The 20,648-nt window shown below is 35.2% G+C and overlaps 1 long non-coding RNA gene across 1 annotated transcript; it reads right to left on the reverse strand.

Moving 5' to 3' along the window:
- Window positions 1-438: 438 nt before the first annotated feature.
- Window positions 439-19,329, reverse strand: LOC122693345. Its single transcript, XR_006340884.1, has 3 exons — window positions 19,318-19,329; window positions 1,761-1,764; window positions 439-569 (listed from the first exon to the last, which is right to left on the reverse strand). It is a non-coding gene; the product is annotated as an uncharacterized LOC122693345 (long non-coding RNA).
- Between the last annotated feature and the right edge of the window lie 1,319 nt (window positions 19,330-20,648).

Below are 20,648 nucleotides of genomic sequence, written 5' to 3' on the forward strand. Positions count from 1 at the left end.
TCCGGGAGATGACTCCTGACCTAGCCTCTGAGTCAAGCAAGCCTCTATTTGAGCCAGGAACTGAAGGCCTCATAAAATCACTGGGGTCTGGGGGTCCATCCCTCGAGCTCCTCTGGGAAGGCCCTTACCAGGTTATTCTTTCTTCTCCCACAGCTGTCAAAGTGCCAGGAATTGATTCGTGGGTACATCACACTCAAGGTAAGAGGTGGCACCCTGACCAGAACTAAGTGATTTCATTTTATGTCTTTACTTCCTATGCTCTGACTTTGTACTTTTCAGATGGGCCTGATAATCTATGTGAGCCTACTTCTGCTGACTCCAAAAATCCTGAGTCTGCCATTTTATCCTCAAGACAACGCCTTCCTGTCCTGAGCTCACTCCTATGCTGCATTTCATAATCGGTCTAACTGCTGGGTCTGTGGAGCACTCCCCTCTTCATCAGTGGAAGGCTTCCTGTGGTGGACATCTCCACTTCAAGGAAAGGACTTTCTCCAAGTCTGCAAATACCTTCAACAATCGCATGTGATGCCTCTTCTTAAACTGTTGACATCTAACAACCCCAAGATGGACTTCTATAACTATTGACATAATGTGACTTTTCATTTTGATGACTATTTTGCCTTATATTGTAACTGTATAATGGGGTTTTCTAACCATCTAAAATATTTTAATTTACAAATAGTTATCTGAGCTCCTATGAGTGCCACAGCCTCCTCCAACTATTACTTGGGCCCCTGGATCAGAGACCTTCAATATGGGGGTTAGGAGAATATGTTGTCTTAACAATTTAGGGATCATGCCCCTAAACAGCAGGAAGTAGTTATGGAATGAAAACGATGCCCCTTTCCCTTGGCAGCATAATTCTTCTTTAAAAAAGGGGGGCGGAGGGGATGAAAGAGTCATTTCCTAGGCAGGTTGACAGGAAGCCTAGGGGTCCCCAAGGAGAGTGGTCTGGAATACTCAAGGAGGAAGAAAGGACAAACTTTTTACTTTTTCTTCCCTCTATATTCCTTAGGATTATATAACAATAATGTTATATAATTGTCCTGCTTGAGGACAGTCTCTGGATTAAACCCTCTGGCTAATTCTGTTATCTTAAAACATAAATTAGGGGAGTAGGTCTGGTGAGGCCTTTACAACCTCCAGACCGTCTTTGGATTCATTAGAAAGTATATAACTCCATTGCTAACACTAGCAAGCGGGTACTCTTTCTACCCCCTTCTGATGTCTATGTCAGAAGCTTTCTCTATCTCCTTTATACTTTAATAAAACTTTATTACACAAAAGCTCTGAGCGTTCCAGCCTCATCTCTGGCCCCGGATCGAATTCTTCTCCTCTGGAGGCCAAGAACCCTGATGTCTTTGCATGATTCAGCAACAACCTTTCAGGAGAAGAAGGGGACAACAGAGGATGAGAAGGTTGGATGGCATCACCAGCTCAATGGACATGAGTTTGAGTAAATTCCAGGCGTTGGTGATGGATAGGGAGGCGTGGTGTTCTACAGTCCATGGGGTCGCAAAGAGTTGGACATGATTGAGCGACTGAACTGAAAAATATAAAAGAGAAAAAAGGAATCACAGCAAGACAGGGAAGAGAGGTGGAGACAGTATAGTCAAGACCCATGCCCCCAGGTATGTGATCCTCAAATGGGACAATAATTAACAATTGCAGAGGTTTTCCCCAAAGAGTGAAGGGTCCAAGCCTAACCTTGAACTTCCCAGCCTGGAATCTTACACTAGGAAGACAAGCCCCCAGAACACCTGGCTTTGAAAACCAGAGGGGCTCACATTATTATTGTTATACAGACCAGAGGGCTGTCTGTAACTGAGACTCCACTCTTAAGGGGCACACAAAAAAATCTCACATGCTCTGAGACCCAGTACAGAGGCAGTAATTTGAAATGAGCCTGGGTCAGACCAACTTACTGATGTTGAAGAGCATCTCAGAGAGACCCTCCGTAATAAGGTTACTTCTCCAAGATCAGGAACCATAACTGACCTACCCAATACATAGAAATAATCAGAGAATTAAGCAAAGTGAGGAGGCAAGAGGAACATATTTTAAACCATGGAACAAGGCAAAACCTCAGAAAAAGAACTAAATGAAATGGAGATAAGCAATCTAGTTGGTAATGAGTTCAAGATAATGATCATAAATATGCTCAGTGAACACACAAAAAGAATTCATATGGAGAATTTTAGCAAAGAGTGAGAAAATATAGCAATAACTAAAATATACACTAGACAGAATCAATAGTAGATTAGATGATAGAGAGAAATGGATTAGTTAAATGGGAGACAGAGTATTAGAGATTACCCAAGCTGGACGTGGAATAAAACAAAAACAAAAACAAAAAATGACTATAGTTTAAGAGATCTCTTAGATAACAACAAGCTTACTAACATCTGCATTATAAGAGTCCCAAAAGAAGAAGACAGAGGAGCAGAGAACTTATTTGAAGAATTAATAGCTGAAAACTTCCCTAAAAATTGGTAAAAGAGACAGACATCAAGTCCAGGAAGCACAGAGTTTCCAAACAAGCTAAACATGAAGAGGTCCATGCAAAGACACACTGCAATTAAAAAGTAAAAATTAAACATAAGGGCATGATCTTAAAGGCAGCAAGAGAAAAGCAACAGTTATGTACAATGGAGTACCATAATACTATTACTTAACTTCTCAGCAAAAATTGCAGACCAGAAGGGAGTAGCACAATATATTTAAAGTGGTTAGAGGAAAAAACTTACAACCAAGACAATCAAGAATGCCCAACCCACAAATGCATCATTCAAATTTGAAGGAGAGATAGTTTTATAGACAAGTAAAAGCTAAAAGAATACAGTGCCACTAAAACAGCCTGGCAAGAAATGTTAGATAAACTTTTCTGAGAGAAAAAGAAAGGACCACAATTAGAAATATGAAAATCACAAATGAAAAAATCCCGTTGGGAAAGAAAATACACAGAAAAGTAGCTATCAAGCACTTGTAAAACTAAAAGGAAGATTAAAAGGCAACTGAAGTAAAAAAGCATCTACATTCACAATAAGTGGTCAAGAGATATACTAACCAAAATACACAAAATATATCAAAAATATTAAATGTCATGGAAGTGAGTAAATATATAGGGATTTTAGAACGTGTTCAAACAAGAGATCATCAACTTAAAATGATTATATTAATATATATACATATATATTGCTATATATGAACCTCATGGTAACCACATTTATAAACCAAAAACCTATGTTACACACACACAAAGAAAATAATCCAAACATAAAACTGCCAATAATCTTCAAATGACAAGGGAAGAGAATAAAAAAAAAAAAAAGAAAGAAAGGGAAAAAAAGAACTATATAAACAACCTAAAAATAATTAACAAAATGACAATACATATCTATTAATAAAAACTTTAAATGTAAAGTATTAAATGCTCCAGTCAAAAGGCAAATAGTAGATGAATGATAAAAAGACATGATCCATCTATATGTTGTCTATAAGAGACCACCAATTTTACAATCTAAAAACACATAAAGATTAAAAGCAAGAGGAGGGGAAAAGGTAGTGCATGAAAATGGAAATTAAAAGAAATCTGGGGTAAAAATACTTATATTAGACAAAATAGATTTTAAAAAAGGACTGTAACAAGAGACAAAGAAGGATATCACATAATGATAAAATAATGAATCTTAGAAAAATTTATAACATTGTAATAGAGATGCATCCTAAATTCAAATGAAAGTATTAACAAGCTTAATAGAAGAAATTGACAGTAATATAATAATAGCACGGGGCTTTAACACTCCACTTACAACAATGGATAGATCATCCAGACAGAAATTCAGTAAGAAAACACTGTGGGAAAAACTTTAGATAAAATTCAGCATCCCTTTATTGATAAAAACTCCCAAAATTTGGGTATTGAAGAAACATATCTCAATATAATAATGGTCATAAGTGACAATCTTACAGCCAAAACAGCATTAAGCACTTCTGAAGTCAGGAACAAGACAAGCATGCCTTTTCTTGCCCTTGATATTCAGCATAGTATGGGGCATCCTAGTCAGACAAGTCAAATAAAAGACAGTCAGATTAGAAGGCAAGAAGTAAAACTGTTTGCAGATTATGTGATACTCTACAGAAAATCCTAAAACCACCAAAAAACTATCATAGTAATAAATGAAATTAGTAAAGTTGCAGGATACAAAATTAGCACACAGAAATCTATGAAGTTTTATACACTCAAAAGTAACTATCAGAAAGAGAAAGTAAGTAAACAATTCCACCTAGAGTTGCAACAAAAAGAAAAAAAAATCTAGAAATAAAGCTAACCTTGGAGGTTAAAAACTTATAATTGAAGAATTTATTGTTAAAAACCATAATATTCCAGGCAATCTAAAAATTCAATGCAATTTCAATAAAAAATTACAATGGCATTTTTCACAGAATTAGAACAAATCATTTAAAATTTGCTTGGCAACAAAAAAGAATCTAAATAATCAAACAATCATGGGAAAGAAGAACAAAGCTGTAATTATGGCATTCCTTGGTTTCAAGGAATCAAAGCTACAATAATCAAAACAGTATGACACTGGCACAATCAGACACATAGAACAATGGATCAATGAAAAGAAACCAGGAATACACTCACACTTCTGTCGCCAATTCATCTACAACATAGGAGGCAAACATAAACAATGTGGAAAAGACAGCTTTTCAAGAAATAGCATTTGGAAAACTGGATAGCCACATGTTAAGAAATCAAACTGGGATGAACACTGGGGTGCATGTGTCTCTTTCACTGTTTATAACTGCCAGGACATGGAAGCAACCTAGATGCCCATCGCAGATGAATGGATAAGGAAGTTGTGGTACATATACACCATGGAATATTACTCAGCCATTAAAAAGAATTCATTGAATCAGTTCTAATGAGATGGGTGAAACTGGAGCCCATTATACAGAGTGAAGTGAGCCAGAAAGATAAAGACCAATACAATATACTAACGCATATATATGGAATTTAGAAAGATGGTAACACCCTATATGCAAAACAGAAAAGGAGACACAGATGTACAGAACAGACTTTTGGACTCTGTGGGAGAAGGCGAGGGTGGGATGTTTCGAGAGAACAGCATTGAAACATGTATATTATCAAGGGTGAAACAGATCACCAGCCCAGGTTGGAGGCATGAGACAAGTGCTCCGGCCTGGTACACTGGGAAGACCCAGAGGGATCGGGTGGAGAGGGAGGTGGGAGGGGGGGTCAGGATGGGGAATACATGTAACTCCATGGCTGATTCATGTCAATATATGGCAAAAACCACTACAATATTGTAAAGTAATTAGCCTCCAACTTATAAAAATAAATGGGAAATAAAATAAAATTAAATTAAAAAAATAAAAAATCAAACTGGACTACTTTCTCACACCATATACAAAAACAAAGTACAGATGGATTAAAAGCTTAAAAGTAATTCCTGAAACCATATAAAACTCCTAGAAGAAAGCAAATATAGTAAGTTCATTGACATTTATCTCAGCAAAAATGTTTTTGAATTTTCTCCTCAAGAAGTGGGCAACAAAAGCAAAAGTAAACAGATGGGGCTACACCAAACTAAAATGCTTTGGCACAGCAAGGGAATCCTTGAACAAAACAAAAAGGCCACTCAGTGAATAAGGAGAAGATATTTGCAAAAATAAAGGCAATATGGGGTTAATATTTTAAATATACAAAGGACTCATAAAACTCAACATAAAAACCAATTTACTCAATTAAAAAATAGGCAGAGAGGCAGAGAACCTGAATAGACATTTCTGCAAAGACGTATAGATAATCAATAGATACATGAAAAGATGTGCAACATAACTCACCATCACAGAAATGCAAATCAAACCCACAATGAGATATCATCTCGTACCTATCAGAACAGCCATCATTAAAGAGACCACAAATAAAAGTGATGCCAATAATGTGGAGAAGAAGAAACCCTTGTACATTACTGTTGAAACAACATGGGGGTTTCTAAAAAAATTAAAAATAGTACTACCATAGGACTGAGCAATTACACTCCTGGATATATATATACCCCTCCCCAAAGAAAACAGCAATTCAAAAGATACCTGCACTACAGTGTTCATAGCAGCACTGTTTACAATCGCTAAGATACAGAAGCAACCTAAGTGTCCATCAGCTGATGAGTGGATAATGAAAATGTGGTGTATATGTACAGTAGAATGCTACTAAACCATAAAGAAGAATGAGATTAGGCCATTTGCAACAATATGGATAGGTTGGGGGGGTACTATGCTCAGTGAAATAAGTCAGGGAGAAAATTATGTATAATATCACTTAATATGGAATCTAAAAAATAACACTAACTAGTGAACATAGCAAAAAAGAAACAGACTCACAGAACAAACTAGTGGGAGGGGGAGGGGAGGGGAAAGATAGGGGTAGATGACTAAGAGGTATAAACTACTATGTATAAAATGAATAAACTACAGGGATAAAACACATACATGTAGCCAATATTTTATAATAATTATAAACGGAATACATTTTAAAAATTGTGAATCACCATGCTGTACATCTGAAACATATATTATCAACTATATCACAATAAAAATTAAAACTAAATCATTTAAATGGGGACATAGAACTTTCAAGAGAAAACCTACAAAAACAAAAAACTACAAAAAGCCCAGATCAACAAAGTAAATGGTAGTAGAAACATACATATCAATAATTACAGCAAATGTGAATGGATTAAAATCTCCAACCAAAAGAGAGAGGCTGGTAAAATGGACACAGAAACATACCCCTCTATATGCTGTCTACAAGAGACCCATTTCAAACCTAAGGATGCATACAGACTGAGAATGAGAGACTGTGTAAAGATATTCCATGCAATTGGAAATCAAAAGAAAGTGGGAGAAGCAATACTGATATCAGATAAAATAAAGTTTAACATACAGATCATTACAAGAGACAAGGAAGGACACTCTATAATGATCAAGGAATCAATCCAAGAAGAAGACAAAATTATAAATATATATGTACCCAACATAAGACCACCTAAATACATAAGCCAAATGCTAAAATGTGTAAAAGGAGAAATTGACAATAGCACAATAATAGTGAGAAATGTAACACTCCACTCACTTCACACCAATGGATAGATCACAGATCATCCACATAGAAAATTAATAAGGAAAAACAGGCCTTAAATTGGACCCAATGCACCTAATTGATATCTACAGAACATTTCATCCAAAAACAATGGGATATAGTTTTTTTTTTTTTTTTTCAAATGCACATGAAATATTCTTGAGAATAGATGACATATTGGGTCACAAATCAAAACTCAGCAGATTTTTATAAATTGAAAGTGTATTAAGCATTTTTCTACAGGAAATGAACCTGTAAAAAACACAAACACATGGAGGCTAACCAATATACTTCAGAATAATCAAGAAATCACTGAAGAAATTGAAGAGGAAATCAAAAAGTACCTAAAAACAAATGACAATAAAAACATGACAACCCAAAACATCTGAGATGCCGTAAAAGCAGGGGAAAGAACTAAGAACTAACTTTATAGCAATAAAATCCTACTTCAAAAAACAAGGAAAGCATCAAATAAGCAACCTAACCTCACACCTAAAACAATTAAAAAGATCAAAAAATATTCGACATTAGAATAAATCATAAGAATCAAAGCAGAAATAAGTAAAAAAGAAACGAAGGAGAGAAGAGCAAAGATAAACAAAACTAAAAGCTGGTTATTTGAGAAGATAAACAAAATTGACCCACTATCAGCTAGACTCATCAAAAACAAAAGGGAGAAGATTCAAATCAGAAGAATTAGAAACGAGAATGGAGAAATTACAATAGACAACACAGAAATAAAAGAGACTGTTAAGAGCAACTTTAAAAAATGGACAACATGGCAGAAATAGACAAAATCTTTGAAAAAGTATAGCCTTTCAACTGAACCAAAATTAAAATAGAAACTGTGACCAAAATTCTTTCAGAAAATGAAATCCCAGGGTCAGATAGCTTCACAGGTGAATTCTAACAAATGTTTAGAGAAGAAATAACACCTATCTTGCTCAAACTCTTTCAGAAAATCACAATGGAAGGAAAACTCCCAAACTGATTCTATGAGGCCACTATCACCCTGATACCAAAACCACACGAAGATATCACAAAACAAGAAAAGTACAGACCAATATCTCTGATGAACATAGACACAAAATCTTCAACAAACTTCTAGTAAACAGAATCCAACAACACATTTAAAGGATCATGCACCATGATCAAGTGAGGTTTATTACAGGGATTCAAGGTTTATTCAATTTATGTAATCAATCAATGTGACACAGCATACTAGCAATTGAAAAATAAAAACATAAAGTCATCTGAATAGATGTAGAAAAAGATTTTGACAAAATTTAATACCAATTATGGTAAAAACTCTCCATGAAATAAGCATACATAATGAAGGCCATATATGACAAATTCACAGCAAACATTATTGACAACAGTGAAAAACTGAAAGAATCTCCTCTAAGATCAAGAACAAGACAAGTGTGCCCACTCTTGCCACTATTATTCAGTAGTTTTTGAAGTCCTAGCAGTAATAATTAGAGGAGAAAAAGAAATAAAAGGAATCTAGATTGGAAAAGAAGTAAAACTTTCACTGCAGACAACATACTACTATACATAGAAACCCCTAGAGATGCCACCAGAAAATTACTAGAGGTAATCAATGAATACAGTAAAGTCAGAGGATATAATATTAATACACAGAAACCCCCAGCATTTCTATAATTAATAATGAAAAATCAGAAGAGAAATTAAGGAAACAATCCCATTCACCATTGAAACAAGAAGATTAAAATAAATAGCCATAAGCCTATAAACAGACAAAAGAATTGTATGCAAAAAATTACAATACACTGTTGAAAGAACAAATAAAAATAAATGAATAAACAAATAAAAATATCTTGTTTACCTCAAAATTCCTAAAAATTAAAAAATTAAAAAATATATGTTTAAATAACCCACATGTTAAAAGAAAATATAATAGTAAAACATACTTATAACTGAAAAAAAAATAGACATATATATATATATATAAATGTTTGGAGGGCAGTGAAATTTATGATATAAAGGAAAATTATAGCCTTAAGTACTTACATTTAAAAAAAGACTGAAAATTAATAAGGTGTCCAGTTTAAGTTAGGGGAGAAAAGCCATGGAGTAAATCCAATGGTATTTGAAGGAATGAAATAAATATATGATATGAAATTAATAAAAGAAAAATAAGAATACATTAGAGAGATCAACAAAAGATAAATGTATTTATTTATTTATTTTAATTGAATCTTTGTAAGACTAGGAAGGAAAAATTTTAAGAAGGAGTTAGGACTTTGTTAACTCGACACCTGTTAAATGGAGCACGGTGTGATGGATGGGAAGCCAGGGTTCAACAATAGATCACGAGAAGATCCAAAACAGAAGTCTATTACTAATGGGTCTTGGAGGAAGTCCAGACATCTCTGGAGTGGCCATATAGGGAAGTTAAACAGGATGCAGACAGAAAGACATGACCTAGGGTGCATGCCTTTATTATGATTTGATCAATTAAAAAAAGAGCCTGGTTTTGGTAAGTCCCAAGGGTCATATCTAAGAAGCACATAAGGTAAACAAGCCCTGGGAGGTAGGGAGACTGTTGATAACAAGGACGGTTGGGGAGTCATGTCAAGAACTTCCATTTGCTTGTGAACTTGCATTGCTATCCAGGACATGTGCTTCATTTGCATGAGGGACTGGTATCAGTTTTAGGACCCTGTAGTCTACTTGACCACAAAAAATGAGTACCATGGAATAGCTTAGCTAAGCTCTAGACTAAAAGTATAAATGAGTAAGATTACAGTTAAAAGAGGGGCATACAGATACAAGAGAATAAAAAGACAATATTAGGATATAGTCAATAACTTGGCAAATAAATTTGAAAGCTTAGACTAAGTGAGTAAATTTACAGAAAAATATGACACTAAAATTGACAATAATAAATAAAAAATTTGGACATTGTTATAATTATTAATGAACTTGTGGCAGTAATTAAAACTTTCCTATATAAAAAAGCACAAGGATCAAAATACTTTATAAGATGGTTTATTAGCCTTTTAAGAAGCAAATTATCCTAATCTTATATAAACTGTCTAAAGAGCAAACTAGGAATACTTTCCCATGCATTCGATAGGGTGAGAAATAAAAAGGAAATTTGCAAGCCCATTTTACTCACAAAAATTGTTGGAAAAAAGCTTACGAAAATAACAGTAATCTGAAACCAGCAAGGGGGAAGGGAGATAATAAACCTAGACTCATATAACCTCATATAATATAGTACAAATTAATATACCTAGAATGAAAAGTTAGTTAAATTTTAGAAAATCTACAAATATTTTTCACAAGATTAGCACATTTAATACATATTATTTTATTGTGAAGAAAAGCAATTTGTTACTACATAACATGTGAAAAAGAGAGCCCTGCACCAAGGAAGGCAGAGTGGCTGTTTGAAGAGGCTTTGTAAGTAGTTGAGGAAAGAATAGAAGCAAAGAGCAAGGGAGAAAGGAAAAGATATACCCAACAAAATGCCGAGTTCCAGAGAATAGCAAGGAGGGATAAGAAGGTCTGCTTAAACAAACATAACAAAGAAATAGAGGAAAACAGTAATGGGAAAGACTAGAGATCTCTTAAAAAAATTGGAGATATCAATGGAATGTTTCTTGCAAAGATGGGCACAATAAAGGACAGAGTGGTAAGGACCTAACAGAGCAGAAGAGATTGGGGATCAAGATGGGGAACACATGTAAATCCATGGCTGATTCATGTCAATGTATGACAAAAACCACTACAATATTGTAAAGTAATTAGCCTGCAACTAATAAAAATAAATGGAAAAAAAAAAAAAAAACTATAAAGATAGGTGGAGATTGGCTTAGAATGAAACACGGGGGAGTAATGAGAAATGGAACTCAGTTTGTAAATTGGAAGAACATGGACTGCCTGAAGCTGATCTATATAGAGCTTGGATTACATCCTGAGGCTATTGGAGAAAAAATGAATTTTTTTCTTGCCAAAACGTGCCAACAGACTTAATAAACATGAGGTTAAATTTGTCTTAAAACAAACAAACAAACAACAAACAAACAGAAGAGATTAAAAGAGGTGACAAGAATACTCAGAATTATTAAAAAAAAAAAAAAAAAAGGCTTAGTGACCCAGATAACCACAATGGTGTGGTCATTCACCTAGAGTCAGACATTTCTGGAGTGAGAAGTCAAGTGGGCCTTAGGAAGCATTATATGAACAAACCTAGTGGAGGTGATGAAATTCCATCTGATCTATTTAAAATCCTAAAAGACGATGCTGTGAAAGTGCTGCACTCAATGTGTCAGCAGATTTGGAAACTCAGCAGTGGCCATAGAACTGGAAAAAGTAAGTTTTCATTCTAATCCCAAAGAAGGTCAATACCAAAGAATGTTCCAGCTACCATACAATTGTGCTCATTTCACATGCTAGTAAGTTTATGCTCAAAAATCCTTCAAGCCAGCCTTCAGCAGTATGCAAACCAAGAACGTACAGATGTACAAGCTGGGTTTAGAAAAGGCAGAGGAATCAGCGATCAAATTGTGAGCATCTGTGGGATCATAGAGAAAGCAAGCGAATTCCAGAAAAAGCATCTACTTCTGCTTCATTGACTAAGCTAAAGCCTTAGACAGTGTGGATCACAACAAACTGTGGAAAATTCTTCAAGAGATGGGAATACCAGACCACCTTCCCTGTCTCCTGAGAAACCTGTATACAGGTCAAGAAGCATCAGTTACAAACAGACGTGGAACAACTGATGGCTCAAAATTGGGAAAGGCGTACAATAAGACTGTCATCCTGCTTGTTTTATTTATGAGAAATGCAGGGATGAATGAATCACAAGTTGGAATCAAGACTGCTAGGAGAAATATCAGCAACCTCAGATATGCAGGTGATACAACTCTAATGGCAGAAAGTGAAGAGGAACTAAATAGCCTCTTAATGATGGTGAAAGAGGAGAGTGAAAGAGCTATCTTGAAACTCAACACAAAAAAACGAAGATCATGGCATCTGGTTCCATCACTTCATTGCAAATAGAGGGAGGGAAAGCAGATTTTATATTCCTCAGCTTCAAAATCACTGCACATGATGGCTGCAGTGATGACAGTAAAACTCTGAAAAACCTAGACAGAGTATTAAAAAGCAGAGACATCACTTTCCTGACAAATGTCCTTATAGTCAAAACTATGTTTTTTTCAGTAGTTACGTACCGATATGAGAGTTGTACCATCAAGAAGGCTGAGCACGGAATAATTGATGTTTTTGAATTGTGGTGCTGAAGAAGACTCTTGAGAGTTGTTTGGATGGCAAGGAGATAAAATCAGTCAATCCTAAAGTAAATCAACCCTGACTATTAATTGGAAGGACTGATGCTGAAGCTTAAGCTCTAATACTTTCGCCACCTGATACAAAGAGCCAACTCATTGGAAAAGACCCTGATGCAGGGAAAGACTGAAGGCAAAAGGGGGACGAGGTAGCAGGGGATGAAATGGTTAGGAAACATCACTGACTCAATGAACATGAATTTGAGCAATGCCCAGATATAACGGCGAACAGGGGAACCTGGCCTACTGCAGACCATGGGGTCACAAAGAGTCAGACCTGACAGAATAACTGAATAACGAAAACATCAACCAATAATTATAATGTGTTATTAATGGAAGATTGCAATTAACTTATTTGCCTAAAGTCCATAAATTAATAAAAGAAGTAGTTGGCTTATTGTAAAATATGTTGTCACAATTATGATGTAAATATATAGAAAATGTATAGAGATGCTAAAACATAAAAGAATTAAACAAAGTCACTGAGTACTTGACCTTTGATATCACCAATTCTGGAGTAGGAGACAAAGAGTAGAGTAAGATTTAAACACTTGTGCTGAGAAAGTGACCTTCTTGGATTTTAATTTCTGGCTCCTCTTTTCAATCACTATATGATATAGGGCAATTTACTCAGTTTCTGGATGAAAACAGCCATGGGTTGTTAAATTGCTGAAACTGTGTAAAGCACTGAATAAAATGAATTATTCACTATTCATGAAAAGTTACTTGAAAAACTGTGTATCTTCTGTTTAGAGGTGATTGTTCCCACGTCATCCTCCTTGCCATGCATGAGGTGGACCAAAAGGACTCAGCATCTGCTTTCCTGATTTCCAGTGTGAGTTTGTCAGGGAGTGACTTAATGGGGGTGGTATCTGATTCTTCAAATCTAGGGCTCTCTCTGTGTGTTAAGGAAAACAAAATGTATTCCCTTAAAAAGTAATCCCTTCTTAAAAACTAAAATCTCTGCATTTGTGAGGAACAACTTTTCTCTTCAATCATTAGTGTCAGAACACAAAAGGCTAGGTATGAGAAACAAATACAAATACCCACATATTGTTGAAGATCTTTGTCAACCTGAAATTTTAAGTAACCTGTTTCAGGGAAGATGTACTATGGTGCAATGAAAAGAGTCCTAGATTAGCTAACAATTGGGATTGATTTAACTTGTCTGAGTGCATGTCTTTTCCTGCAAACCTGATCAGAAACTGTTTTTCCAGTTACATGGTAAAATAACTGTTCCACTTGGATGGATTAAAGTTAAAGTAGCTTAGCTTGAGAAAAATCAAATATGGATATCTAGAATGTAATATCAACTTAGAATTTTTTTTTTTTTTTGGTATTTTTTTCTTTTTAATTGGAGGCTAATTACTTTATAATATTGGGGTGGTTTTTGCAATACATTTACATGAATCAGCCATGGGTGTACACGTGTTCCCCATCCTGACCCTCCCTCCCAACTCCCTCCCCATCCCATCCCTCAGGGTCATCCCAGTGCATCAGCCTTGGGCACCCTGTCTCATGCATAGAACCTGGGCTGATGATCTATTTCACATATGATAACATACATGTTTCAATGTTATTCTCTCACATCATCCCACCCTCGCCTTCTCCCACAGAGTCCAAAAGTCTGTTCTTTACATCTGCGTCTCTGTTGCTGTCTCGCATATAGGGTCATTGTTACCATCTTTCTAAATTCCATATATGTGTGTTCATATACTGTATTGGTGTTTTTCTTCCTGACATACTTCGCTCTGTATAATAGGCTCCAGTTTCATCCACCTCATTAGAACTGATACAAATGCATTTTTTTAAAAATAGCTGAGTAATATTTCATTGTGTATATGTACCACAGCTTTCTTCTCCATTTGTCTGCTGATGGACATCTAGGTTGCTTCCATGTCCTGGCTATTGTAAACAGTGCTGTGATGAACATTGGGGTACACGTGTCTCCTTCAATTCTGGTTTCTTTTGTGTATATGCCCAGCAATGGGATTACTGGGTCGTATGGCAGTTCTATTTCCAGTTCTTTAAGAAATCTCCACACTCTTCTCCATAGTGGCTGTACTAGTTTGCATTCCCACCAATAGTGTAAGAGGGTTCCTTTTTCTCTGCACCCTCTCCAGCATTTATTGTTTGTAGACTTTTTGATAGCAACCATTCTGACCTGTGTGAGATACTACCTCATTGTGGTTTTGATCTGCATTTATCTGATAATGAGTGATGTTGAGCATCTTTTCATGTGTTCGTTAGCCATCTGTATGTCTTCTTTGGAGAAATGTCTGTCTAGTTCTTTGGTCCATTTTTTGATTGGGTCACTTATTTTCCTGGAATTGAGCTACAGGAATTGCTTGTATATTTTTGAGATTAATTTTTGCCAGTTGCTTCATTTGCTATTATTTTCTCCCATTCTGAAGGCCATCTTTTTACCTTGCTTATAGTTTCCTTGATTGTGAAAAATCTTTTAAGTTTAATTAGGTCCCATATGTTTATTTTTGCTTTTATTTCCATTACTCTGGGAGGTGGGTCATAGAGGATCTTGCTATGATTTATGTCAGAGAGTGTTTTGCCTATGTTTTCCTCTAGGAGAAAGAGAAGTTAAGGAAACAATTCCATTCACCATTGCAACAAAAAAAAATAAAGTACTTAAGAATAAATCTACCTAAAGAAACAAAAGACCTATACATAGAAAACTATAAAACACTGATGAAAGAAATCAAAGAGGGCACAAATAGATGGAGAAATATACCATGCTTATGGATTGGAAGAATCAATATAGTGAAAATGAGTATACTAGCCAAAGCAATCTATAGATTCAATATAATCCCTATCAAGCTACCAACGGTATTTTTCAGAGAACTAGAACAAATAACTTCACAATTTGTATGGAAATACAAAAAACCTCAAATAGCCAAAGCAATCTTGAGAGAGAAGAGTGGAACTGGAGGAATCAACCCGCCTGACTTCAGGCTATACTACAGAGCTCCAGTCATCAAGACAGTATGGTATTGGCACAAAGACAGAAATATAGATCACCAGAAGGAAATAGAAAGCCCAGAGATAAACCCACGCACCTATGGATACCTTATCTTTGACAAAGGAGGCACAAATATACAATGGAGAAAAGACAACCTCTTTAACAAGTGGTGCTGGGAGAACTGGTCAACCACTTGTAAAAGAATGAAGTTAGAACACTTTCTAATACCATACACAAAAATAAGCTCAAAATGGATTAAAGATCTAAATGAAAGTGAAACTTAGAAATTAAAATATTTTCGCTAACTTTATGTAATGATACCTAACAGTTGTAGTCTCTCCTGGTCTTAAAATTTTTTATGAAGAGGAAGGATGAGTGGAGATAAATATTTGAATAGCATTGATTTTAAAGGATATGTTCAAGGATAAAGTTATTAGGAGGTAAACAAAATTAAAATCAAAGTATTTATGAAAGTTGCCTGAATGGAAATTAAACTGATATTGCTTAATGTGACAGTAACTTAGATTTTTAAAATAAATATTGCAATGAGAAAATGTGAATGGGGATCCATTGATATTTGAATGTCAGCCTGTTCAATTCAGTTCAGCTCAGTTCAGTTCAGTTCAGTTGCTTAGTCTTGTCCAACTCTTTGCGACCCTCTGGACTGCAGCATGCCAAGCTTCCTTGTCAGCCTGTTGGTTCTTTCAGTTGATTCCGAATTTTGATTTGGTTCTAAGCTCCCATTTATGTATCTACGTTATCATGCTCATTTAAAAAAATAGTGACATGATGCTGTGCCAAGAAGCAAGTGCAATGCCAAACCTAGAAACTCATGTTTAGGATAGAATTGAGTTTCTTATAAATGTCAAAAGCTGTAGGGGGAGAAGTAACTTAAAAATAATCACAATAAATCTACTGCTTTGCTTATAAGATTTGTGATGCTCTAAAATCTATGTGACCAAGAATAGATTTATTTCTGAAAATCACTTACACTTGCAAGCAAACACTAAGGCAAAGTATCAACCTAAACATTTTGCATGTGATTTTTGGCAATACTATCAGCAATGCATCAATTGCTAGCTCTATGATGCCCATTGACCAGTACTTTTCCTTCACAGAACAGCCTCAAGAATGCACTTGAAGCAAGACAAAACCTACAGATCAAATAAATGAAGAGGAAATAGGCAATCTACCTGATAAACAACTCAGAGTAATGACAATAACTGTCATCCAAGATACTGGAAATGGAATGGAGGCCTAAACTGAGAAGATACAGGAAATGTTTAACAAAGACTTAAAGAGCTAAATAAAGCAAACAGTGATAAAAAATAAAATGACTGAAAGAAATAAAATGGTAAATAAAAAATACTAAAAATAAGATACTGAAAGTATTTTTTTTTACTCTAGAAAAAATCAATAACAGAATAACTGATGCAGAAGAATGCGTAAGTGAGTTGGAAGATACAATGGTGAAAATAAGTGCTGTGGAACATAAAGGCAAAAAAGGAATGAAAAGAAATGAGAACAGTCTCGGACTCATAGGAAAACATCAAATACAGCAACATTTGCAATATAGTAGTCTGAGAAAAAGAGAAAGGGTCTGAGAATATATTTGAAGAGATTATAGTTGAAAACTTCATTAACATGGAAAGAAAATAGCCACCAAACTTCAGGAAGCACAGAAAGTCCCATACAGGATAAATAAAAAAAAAAAAAAAAAAAAAAACCAAGACACATAATAATCAAACTAACAAAAATTAAATACAAAGTGTTAAAAGCAACAAAGGGAAAGTAACAAATAGCACACAAGGGAAGTTATTAGCTTATTCTTCAGCAAAAAGTCAGCATGCCAGAAGGGAATGTCAGGATATATTTCAAGTGATGAAAGGGGAGAAAAAAATCTACAATCAAGATTACTCTATTCAGCAAGGATCTCTGTCAGAGTTGTCAGAGAAATGAAAAGCTTGACTGACAAGTAATAACTAAGAGAATTCAGCACCATCAAACTAGCTTTATAACAAATTCTAGAGGAACTTCTCTAGGGGAAAAACACAAGAAGGAAAAATAAAAGGCCTACAAAAACAAACCCAAAGAAGTGAAGAAAATAACAACAGGAAACATACATATCAATAATTACCTTAAATGTAAACGGATTAAATGTTCCAAACAAAAGATGCAAATTGGCTGAATGGATACAAAATAAGACCTATAGATATGCTATCTATAAGATACCCACTTCAGGCCTAAAGACACATACAGACCAAAAACGAGAGAAGGAAGAACATATTCCATGCAAACAGAAATCTGCATTTGAGTCAGTTCTAATAAGATGGATGAAACTGGAGCCTATTATACAGGGTGAAGTAAGTCAGAAAGAAAAATACCAATACAGTATATTAATGCATGTATATAGAATTTAGAAAGATGGTAAAAATGACCTTATATGTGAGACAGCAAAATAGACACAGACTTTTTGAAACGGTGAGGGTGGGATGATTAGCATTGAAACATGTATATCACCATATGTGAAATAGATGACCAGTCCAAGTTCAATTCATGAAACTGGACACTCAAAGTTGGTGTACTGGAACAACCCAGAGGGATGGCATGGAATGGGGAGGTGAGAGGCGGGGGGTTGGGGACAGGGGGACACATGTGCACCCATGGCTGATTCATGTCAATGTATGACAAAAACCACCATGATATTGTAAAGTGACTAGTTTCTAATTATAATAAATACATTAATTTTTAAAAAAAGCAAAAAAAAAAAAAAAAAAAGCTGTAGTAACAGCACTCATATCAGACAAAACAGAGTTTAAAATAAAAACTGCTAGAAGAGACAAGGAAGAACTACATAATGATCAACGGATTAATCCAAGAAGAATATGTAAAAGCTGTAAATATATATATGCATTCAACATAGGTGCACTTCAATGTATAAGACAAATATTAATGATTTTAAAAGGGGAAATCAACAGTACAACAATAATAGTGGGGGACATTAACACTCACTTATACCAAAGGATAGATCAGCCAAACAGAAAATTAATAAGGAAACACAAGCCTTAAATGACGCATTAAATCAGATAGACTTAACTGGTATTTATAAGACATCCATGGGCTTCCCAAGAGGTGTGGCTCAGCAGTAAAGAATCCACCTGCAATGCAGGAAATAAGTATTAGTTGTTCAGTTGCGCCCAACTCTTTGCAACCCCATGGACTGCAGCCCACCAGACTCCTCTGTCCATGAGATTTTCCAGGAAAGGATACTGTAGTGGGTTGCCATTTCCTTCTCCAGGGGATCTTTCCAAGCCAAGGATTGAACCCAGGTCTCCTGCACTGCAGGCAGATTCTTTACTGACTGAGCTACAGGGGAAGCCCTTGTGCAATGCAGGAAACATGGCTCAATTCCTAGATCAAGAAAATCCCCTAGAGAAGGAAATGGTAACCCACCCCAGTATTCTTGCCTGGAAAATCCCATGGACAGAGGAGTCTGGCAGGCTACAGTACATGGGGTTGCAAAAGAGTTGGACACGTTTTAGCAACTAAACAACAATAACATAGGACATTGTATCCCAAACCAGCAGAATATGCTTTCTTCTCAAGTGCATGCTGCTGCTGCTGCTGCTAAGTCACTTCAGTCGTCTCCGACTCTGTGCGACCCCATAGACGGCAGCCCACCAGGCTCCACTGTCCCTGGGATTCTCCAGGCAAGAACACTAGAGTGGGTTGCCATTTCCTTCTCCTCTCAAGTGCCTAGAGAACATTTTCCAGGATAGTCCACATCTTGGGTCACAAATTAATGATTGTTAATTAAAAATTTTTAAATAATATCAAACATCTTTTCTGACTGCAATACTATGAGATTAAAAATCAATTGCAGCAAAAAAAAAGTGTAAAAAACACAAACTCTGTAAACAATGTGCCACTAAATAATCAATGGATCACTGATGAAATCAAAGAGGAAATAAAATATGCATAGAGAAAAATGACAACAAAAGCATGATGATCCAAAACCTATGGTTACACAGCAAAACACTTCTAAGAGGGAAGTTTACAGCAGTATAATTCTACCTCAAGAAATAAGAAAAATCTCAAATAAACAACCTATCCTTAACCCAAAGCAGCTAGAGAAAAAACAAACAAAACCCAAAGTTATAAGAAGGAAATAAATCATAAAGATAAGAGTAGAAATAAATAAAATAGAAATATAGAAAACAATAGCAAATATCAGTGAAATCAAAGCTTGTCCTTGAGAAGATAAAATTGATAAACATTTAGTCAGACTCATCAAGAAAAGAGGGCTTAAATTCAAATCAATAAGATTAGAAATGAAAATAAATACGTTACAAAGGGACACCACAGGTATAGAAAGGATCTTAAAAAACTGCTACAAGAAACTATATACCAATAAAACGGACAACTTACAAAAAAAATGGAAAAGTTCTTAGATACAAATTTCCTTTACTGAACCAGGAAGAAACAGAAAATATCGACAGACCAATCACAAGTAGTAAGATTGAAACTCTTATTAAACACCTTCCGACAAAGTAAAGTCCAGGACCAGATGGTTTTACAGGCAAGATTAATCAAACATTTAGAGAAGAGTTAACAGTTCTGCTTTTGAAACTATTCCAAAAACTTTCAGAGGGGGTACTCTCAAACTCATTCTGTGAGGCCTCCATCACCCTGATACCAAAATCAGATAAAGTTATCACAAAAAAAGAAAATTACAGACCATTATTTCTAACGAACATAGGCACAAAAATCCTCAACAAAATACTAACAAATAATCCAACAACTCATTAAAAGAATCATATATCATGATCAAGTGGGATTTCACACAGGGATGCAAGAACTCTTCAATATACATAAATCAATTAATGTGATATAATACATTAAGAAACAGAAAAACAAAACCATATGATCATCTCAATAGATGCACAAAATTAACATTCATTTATGGTAAAAACTCTCCAAAGTTAAACCTACCAGAAATTGAGCTTATAGGGAACTAACCTCAACATAATAAATGCCATATATGACAAACCCCACAACAAATATTATTCCCAAAGGTAAAAAACTGAAAGTATTTCCTCTAAGGTCAAGAACAAGCCAAGGATGTTCACCTTTGCCTCTTTTATTCAACACAACTTTGGAAATCTTATTCATGGATATCTGA

Source organism: Cervus elaphus, chromosome 5 (genome assembly GCF_910594005.1).
Source record: "Cervus elaphus chromosome 5, mCerEla1.1, whole genome shotgun sequence".
Classification (NCBI taxonomy): domain Eukaryota; kingdom Metazoa; phylum Chordata; class Mammalia; order Artiodactyla; family Cervidae; genus Cervus; species Cervus elaphus.